An 8,495-nucleotide genomic window follows, 5' to 3' on the forward strand; every position below is an offset into this window, starting at 1 on the left:
CAACAACTACCAACATGTGATTATATCTTTTCTTTGTAATCTCCATCGGCCCGACGTGGTCTAAGTGATAGGTAACTAATGGTTTATCACCCTTGTCAATGGGAGTTAGGTACCCTTCTTGCCTGCCCGCTTTTGTATTAACTAAGATACACTGCACGCAACCGCCTACCACTCTTTCTACTTTATTTCTTAGTTTAGGGATAAAGTAAGATTTCTCTGTGTTCCTGTGTTTTCTTCACCGAAAAATGTCCCTGCCTGTGGGCGATATGTCTTTTTTCGGTTTCCATTTGAGATGGAACAACTATTAACTCTCGGCTTAGATCTTTGAATAGGATTTGGTTTGCCATATAATAATCCTCGTATCCCTGCTTTTCCACCAGAATTTTGACCACCCTTGTCCATTCATCTGCACACTGCGCATCCCTAAGCCTGTGCATAACACTCTCTGTTAATACGTAACAAGCGACTGGACTGAGAGCGTCTACGTGTCGCATCTTCGATCCTGAACGATGTTCTATTTCATAATCGTAGTCCTGCAGATACATTGCCCACCTAGCTACTCTTAATGGAACGTCTTTCTTTTTCATCGTCATGGCAAACGCGTTACAGTCCGTAATGATTGTAAATTTCAGTCCGAGAACATACACACGCCATTTAGTCAATGCTCCTATTACTGCTAGCACTTCAAGTTCGTATGAATGATAGTTTTCCTCACATGGCTTTGTTTTCTTACTCATATACATCACTGGGTGCAGCTGACCATCTTCTGGATCCTTTTGTAACAAGACAGCCCCGAAACCTAACTTAGAAGCATCCGTGTGTATCTCCGTAGATAATTTAGGATTGTACAATCGTAAAACTGGTTTCCTAGTGAGAGCGGCTTTTAATTGCTCGAATGCTAATCGCTGCAACTCCTTGAACTCGAACTTAGAATCCTTTCTCAACAAATCCGACAATGGCCTGGCTATGACTGCGTATCCTTCAATGAATTTCCTGAAATAAGAAGTCAGCCCAATGAATCGTTGTATAGCTTTTTTATCCTTTGGGATCGGAAAGTTTGCTACGCACTGTGTTTTCTCCTTACCGGGTGCTATGGTACCATTTTCTATAACATACCCCAAGAAATCTACCTTACTTTGCAAAATTTGACCTTTACTCCAGTTTATCTTCAAACCATTCTTTCTTGTCACTTCTAGCACTCTTTTCAACTTCTGTAAGCCTTCCTTAACATCCTTACTTGGTATAATGATATCATCCATATATACTACAGCGTCACCCTTCTGAACCAATTCTCTCATTACCGCAACTATGAAACGTGTGAAGATTGCTGGCGAATTCGAAATCCCAACCGGTACAAATAGGAACTCATATTGTCCTTTCTGCGTTACAAATGATGTATCCTTTTGTGACTGAACTTCAACTGGTACGTGGAAATAACCGTTAGTCAAATCTAATGTCGTAAAAATCAAAGCTCCTTGCAATTTCTCAATAACATCCTGCATCTTTACCATCGGAAAGTTATCTCGCACTATTTTCTCATTTAACTTGCGATAATCACAGTATAGACGTTTCTGTCCATTCTTCTTTGGTACTAATACAATCGGAGAGGCATATTCTGATGTACTGGGCTTTATTATCTTTTGTGCTAACCACTCGTTGACCTGCTCGTCTACTATGCTCTGCTCACTATAAGCCATACGCCTAGGATGCTGATACACAGGTAAATCATCCGTTAGTACAATTTTCATCTCTATAGGGCAATGCACATTTCGACTTGGCTTGTATTCCTCAATTATCTTTCTTATTTGACCTCTCTCTGAATAGGGCAAATGTGACAAATCAATATTTATAGCTTCACTCTGCTCTAAGTTCACCATACACAAACTCTGAAACTCATTCAGCAACTCCGTACATGAATTAACATTTTCCCTCTCATCTCTATGTTCTGGAACATTGCGCCTAGTACTTACTTGACTTCTTGATCTGAGGACTAGTGCTGTTCCATCTCTTGTTACCTTCATGTCCACACTCTCTAAAAGAGTTCTACCCAAATAGCATCAAATCCCATGTCCTCGTCCGCAATTACGTGAAATTCTACAATTAAGTCAATGTCATCAATCTGCACAGGTATTGTGATACTACCGAAAGTCATAATTTGGCTTTCACCAATTCCCGTTAAACATTTACTACGTCCTGCCAGTTTTCCTCTACCAAGCTTCAAAAACACATTTCTGCTTAGAAGACACAAATCTGCACCTGTATCGACCAATCCTTTAAACACAACTTTTCCGTAGTTTACCGATTTCAAATCTAATCCTGACGAAGTGAACGTGCTTGATGGCTTTGTCCTACCATTCTCCAGAACTAGATTGGTTGCTTTCTCCTGTTTAATTGCCATGTCGACCTTGCATTGAGCAGCTCTATGTCCTAGCTGGTTGCATCTGAAACACCTGTTATCTCTTTTTGGACAATCCCGCTTAATATGCGACTCATCTCCGCAGTTAAAACACTTTTTAAACTTTTCCGCTGATTTCACTAACTCTTTTTCTCCTTTATTGAAGTGTGAGTCAAACTTCCCTTGTGATCTCACCGACCCTGTCATTTTCTGGTATGCCTCAATTTGCACCTTCAATTGCCTCATATTCCTAGCTTGATACAGTAAAGCCTTGTTTGTACTAGAATCTGGAATCCCGCTGACAAAATATTCAATTAAACTTTCGTCATCCATCTCGATTGGCTTTGCCAACTCCATCAGAGCGTACAGATACTCGTGCAACGTTTCGTTCTTCCTCTTCTGCTGCTTCCCTAGCCTACGATGTATCTCAGCTGATGAGACCTTCACGCCAAATTCGTCGATCAATGCACCCTTTAAAACATTCCAATCACGAATATCGCGTTGACTTCGAATAAATAGCTTCGCTGCCCCACTGAGCAATTGTTTGGCATAAATGAACACGTGTAATTGGTTCCATTCCACCGTGAGTGCACACTCCTCGAGTTCTTCGATCCACTGATTAATGTCTGGTGAACTTGTACCCGAAAACTGTGATACACTGCCTTCTACATCTTTCAACGTAAACCATGACCTTCCTGAATTAGAACCGTCTGCTTGCCGCCTCTGACCAGATCCAATTGGATTTTCATCTCGCCTTTCATTTCCCCTTGCTTGTTCATTATTTGAGGCCACTGTTCTAAATGATAACTCTTCATTAATCTCATCTGCAGTCTCTCCCTCATCCCTAACTTCTTCATCGTTTTGATCGGTTTGAAAACCATAGTGAGCCAGCAGTCTGTTTTGCAATTCAACTTTTCTTCCGGTTCTATTTAAACCTATCTCGGCCAATTTATCGCGCAAATCTGCCACCAACAGTGCCAAAATCTCATCTCTATTCATTTTTACAAACTTGTATGAAATATAATAGAATAAGAAATGGATCTATGCCGCTCGCTCGACAAAATACAGTTTTAGAATCCAGTTCCTCTCAGACCTTACAATAATTAACAGTATTCCGCTCTTTAAACTTGATGTTATGTTATTGAAAATGTAAACTTAACCCTATGTTAATTACCACTGCTACCGCCGCACTATGCACTATGGTCCGAACGACCACTTTTGTTGGCCAAAATTAATAACTCCCGAACGGAACAAGATTTTTATACCCGATACTCAAAATGAGTATTGGGGTATATTAGATTTGTGGTAAAAGTGGATGTGTGTAACGTCCAGAAGGAAACGTTTCCGACCCCATAAAGTATATATATTCTTGATCAGCATCAATAGCCGAGTCGATTGAGCCATGTCTGTCTGTCCGTCTGTCCGTCTGTCCGTCCGTCCGTCTGTCCGTCTGTCCGTCTGTCCGTCCCCTTCAGCGCCTAGTGCTCAAAGACTATAAGAGCTAGAGCAACGATGGTTTGGATCCAGACTTCTGTGATATGTCACTGCTACAAGAATATTTCAAAACTTCGCCCCGCCCACTTCCGCCCCCACAAAGGACGAAAATCTGTGGCATCCACAATTTTAAAGTATACGAGCCATACTGACTAAGTATCGGGTATAACTGTAGAGTTGCGGTGTCCGCAGCAACTCACAACGTTCCCCCTCGTTTCATTTAGTTTTTTGTATTGGATATATATAATCAATAAGAAGTGGATTTAAAAAAATGGGTGTGGCACCGCCCCTTTTTTTTAAAAAGGCATATTTAAATTATTAGTTATAGTGAAAACGAGGTGGAACGTTGTGAGTTGCTGCGGACACCGCAACTCTACATTTATACCCGATACTAAGTCAGTATGGCTCTCCTCCGGCAGACGCCGCTAATATTAAACGAAAAAGAGTGCGTGCGCGAGAGACAGAAAATCATTCTGAGCCATTGCAAATAGATTTGTTCCTTTTGGCTATAAAAATGATCCGATCTAATCCAGATCCAGCAAACGGATAGATATGGTCATTCTCTATGATTGTGCGTTTTTAGTTTTTTCGAATCTGCAATATTGTGGATGCAACAGATTTTCGTCCTTTGTGTGGGCGGAAGGGGGTGTGGCGAAATTTGTACACGAAACGGTCAAGGTCCGATATCACAGGAGTGTGGAACTCATATTTTGCAATTGGCAAAACCGACCATGAAACCTGTGTGTTAGAGAGAGACAGAGCGAGAAAGAATGAAATTGTTTTCTTGATTCTGGCTATAATAGTTATACGATCTGATTGAGATTTCACGATTTAAAGCATATAGTCATCCTTTACGATTCTGCGTTTTTGGTTTTATCGTATCTTTAAAAATGTAGATGCCACAGATTTTCGTCCTTTGTGGAGGCGCAAGTGGGCGGGGCGGAGTTTTGAAATATTTTTGTAGCAGTGACATATCACAGAAGTCTGGATCCAAAACATCGTTGCTCTAGATCTTATAGTCTTTGAGCACTAGGCGCTGAAGGGGACGGACAGACGGACAGACGGACGGACGGACGGACAGACGGACAGACGGACAGACAGACAGGGCTCAATCGACTCGGCTATTGATGCTGATCCAGAATATATATACTTTATGGGGTCGGAAACGATTCCTTCTGGACGTTACACACATCCACTTTTACCACAAATCTAATATACCCCAATACTCATTTTGCGTATCGGGTATAAAAAGTATTAAGCATATTTTATTTAAGAAAACGGCGTTTGCCTAAACAAAATTTTGATTTAAATATAAATAAAATCGTTTAAAGGTTTCCGTAAATTATTGCTGAGATCCTTGTCTAGAAGCAAGTTTAACGCCTCGTTAGGTGAGATATGTGCCGGCTTTCCGACTGGGTCCTGTACAGCCTTACGAACTTAGTTAGCATTCTCTGGGCATAAAGATAATAGTAGTGAAATAAAGGTTTGTGGCCAATTCACATATTTTCGTTCAAACATCTTTAAATTTTACTTGCATTTGTTCCGGTATGTTGCCAAGCGATAACAAATTTTCTTGCTGGTATCTTCAAAAGCTTTATTAATTTCATATGATATGTCGCCTTAAGATCAGTTTTCAATTAATTGATAATTTTACCATTCTCTGAATTCCATACGGCAAACATCTCTGCATTTTCGAATTTGAGGTTATGCTCTATTAATGCAAATTCCAAGAATTGTGGTGAAAAGTGGCATTTCTTACTATATAAATTTCAAAAAGAATTTATTAATCTACGAGACACAAAAGGTTTCAGGGTGGGACTAGGTAGGACTCACTTTGTACACCTTTTCAAAAATTAGTTTTCATTACAAGTTGGCACATGTTGAAGGCCTCACTTTAACCTTCAATTACGAAGACATCACAACAACTAGAGACAGTTAAAAACTCAAAACACGTAGTAAGAACCCGACAGATTAAGATTCATCAAACAAATTTAATCACTTCTTGGCGTTTTTCAATTTTTGAGAGATCTAAAATGTTTATTAATTTGGCACTTTTTCCCTTCACGTGCTTTACTATAAAAACAGTTGGGTTGCACAGCTGATTTTGCGAATGTGGCGCCATCTATGGAAATCTCTGGTACGCAGCTTTAATGGTCCATTTTTTTCTAATGCACAGTGATCAAAACCAAGTTTTAGTTGTGACTTTTAAAAATTAGGTTTTGGCCAAGAAAAGTGGTTGTTCGGACCATAGCACTATGGCGCCACATTCATTGATGTTGGCGTATTCCATGTCCATTGTTATACGCAAGGGCGTATACAGGGCGACAGCAGTAGCCAAAGCAACAAAACAACAACAGCAGAGCACAAACGAAAAGGACTTCCGTAGATTCGAATCCCAGCACTCACACGCTCACTTTAACAAATATTACTTTTCTAAAAGTACAATATAGAAGGTTTGTGGCCTGACAGCATATTTGTTGATAGCTTTGCTGGTGGAATTTAATTGCGGAAAATTGGGCGAGACGCGCTGCAAAAATTGAAATATTGAACTGGCAGAGCTGTCACTGGCGTCCAAAGAACATTTTGTGCGAAAACGCCATGTCAATGTTAAAGAATTATAAGCTGTACACTAATGCTTCTTTATTTACAGCTGAAATTAGTTATTAAATCTCTTAAAGAACTCGAAATTACAAATTTCGGACCAGCCGATTGAGGCGCCCATACACATGGCGCCAAAGCTGGCCGATAAACCGGCTATATACTGTGGTAGGACCGATCCCTTGGACATGTTGTGGTCTGTTCTGTTCTCCGTGATGCAAAAAATGGAACTGAAACTGACACGCAGACCGTTACTTGGCTTGACAAATTGCCCTGCATGAGATAACCAAAGCGTCGACGCTGGCGTACAACTGGCACGCTGGCAGAGGGGGAAATACTTGAAGTTGGAGAGAGTCGTAAATCAGATTCTACAGTTTCCCTTTAGAACGGCGGCGGAGGCAGAGGTGTGGAAAGCGTGCTTTAACGTAAGCAAAAGTCCCCAAAAAGCAATCGGAATCTGAAACAGCTAATTAAATGACTGCTGATATGCCACCGCCACCTCCACCCACCCCCAATACACACCCCGCCTATTGTTATAAGAACAATCAAGTGCCTCTATAACAATCCGTTCGCTACCAGTCGGCTATCTGGAGCTACTGATTATACTTTTGCGCGGAACTTAGGCACTTTATATTCCATCCTGCTACGCTACGAAAATGGTATTTATTACACACAGATTGAATCAGTATCGGATCACCGCAAAATTATATATCTGCTATAGGAAACATCAGCCAGAACTATAATTTGTACTGGATCGTGCTTTAAAATCACTATACGCTCATATATAAGTACCAAATATAGATGGTTGGGTATGTTGCGTGGGGAGCCCAACATCCATTTTGAAAGATACAGATTTATTGGTCATCTGACTTTAGGAGCACATGCATGTAGGAAACGAAGGAAAGAGAGAGACACGAAGCGGTCGTGTTTTCGTCGTGTCGTCGGGATAGAGCAGTAATCGGCTCTGAGAGAGCCGATAGCAAGAGAGAGAGATCAGTCAGTTGTCAGCTCAGCCACGCATCAGACGTACACGCATATAATTATTCACAAACATACTTGTAAAACTTGGAGCTGTTATAATTTTAAGTCCAACATACTTATCAAATAAATGTTACTCGTTGCCATCAAGCAACTTAAACTACTACAAATTGGGGGCTCGTCCGAAAATAAGCCCAAGACAACAACATTTGCAAGTGAGATTTGTGCGTGTATTTGGAAATTTTGGCGAACACGAAGAGACACAAGAGATCGGTCGCGGTGCGAAATTGAATTGCAGTCTGGCCTATAAGTGCGAGAGAGACACTTGTCGAAGAAGGCGCATTAGTTTGAGCAGACATTCAAGAGAGCTGGAGCGACAAAACTACGGCAGACGGCAGCAAACACAGCAAGAATCAAAACCTTCGTTGTTGTTGTTGTGCATTGCGTCTGAGAGGCTAGAGCTACAAGGAGACAAGCGGCACAGAGACGACAATCTGAGCGCGTTCGTTCCAAAGAGAGCAGAAGCGACAAAACGACGGCAGACGGCAGCAAACACAGCAAGAATCAAAACCTTCGTTGTTGTTGTTGTGCATTGCGTCTGAGAGGCTAGAGGTACAAGGAGACAAGCGGCACAGAGACGACAATCTGAGTGCGTTCGTTCCAAAGGAAGCAGAAGCGACAAAACGACGGCAGCAAACAGCAAGAATCAAAGAACATTGATTGTTGTTGTGTTGCACTGCGTCGGAAGAAGACTACAACTACAAGAAGAGACAAGCAGCAAGGAGACGACCATTTTGTAACAGCAGAAGCAGCGACGATTCGGGAAGCGACAACGAGTTAACGGCGAACAGCGAGAGCAAGGCAAGGCAACAAAGAGAGGACGGCAACAGCGACATCGACAGGCAAGCGAGATCTGGATGTGGTGGTGTGTGTGCGTCAAATTTGGAGTCTGGAAAGCTCTGCGCAGAAGCGAGAGTTAACAAGGGTAAACCCATAGTAAGGTGAGCGTTAACAGAGAAGCGATCGTTAA

The sequence above is a fragment of the Drosophila miranda genome (genome assembly GCF_003369915.1).
Source record: "Drosophila miranda strain MSH22 chromosome Y unlocalized genomic scaffold, D.miranda_PacBio2.1 Contig_Y3_pilon, whole genome shotgun sequence".
NCBI classification, from domain to species: Eukaryota; Metazoa; Arthropoda; class Insecta; order Diptera; family Drosophilidae; genus Drosophila; species Drosophila miranda.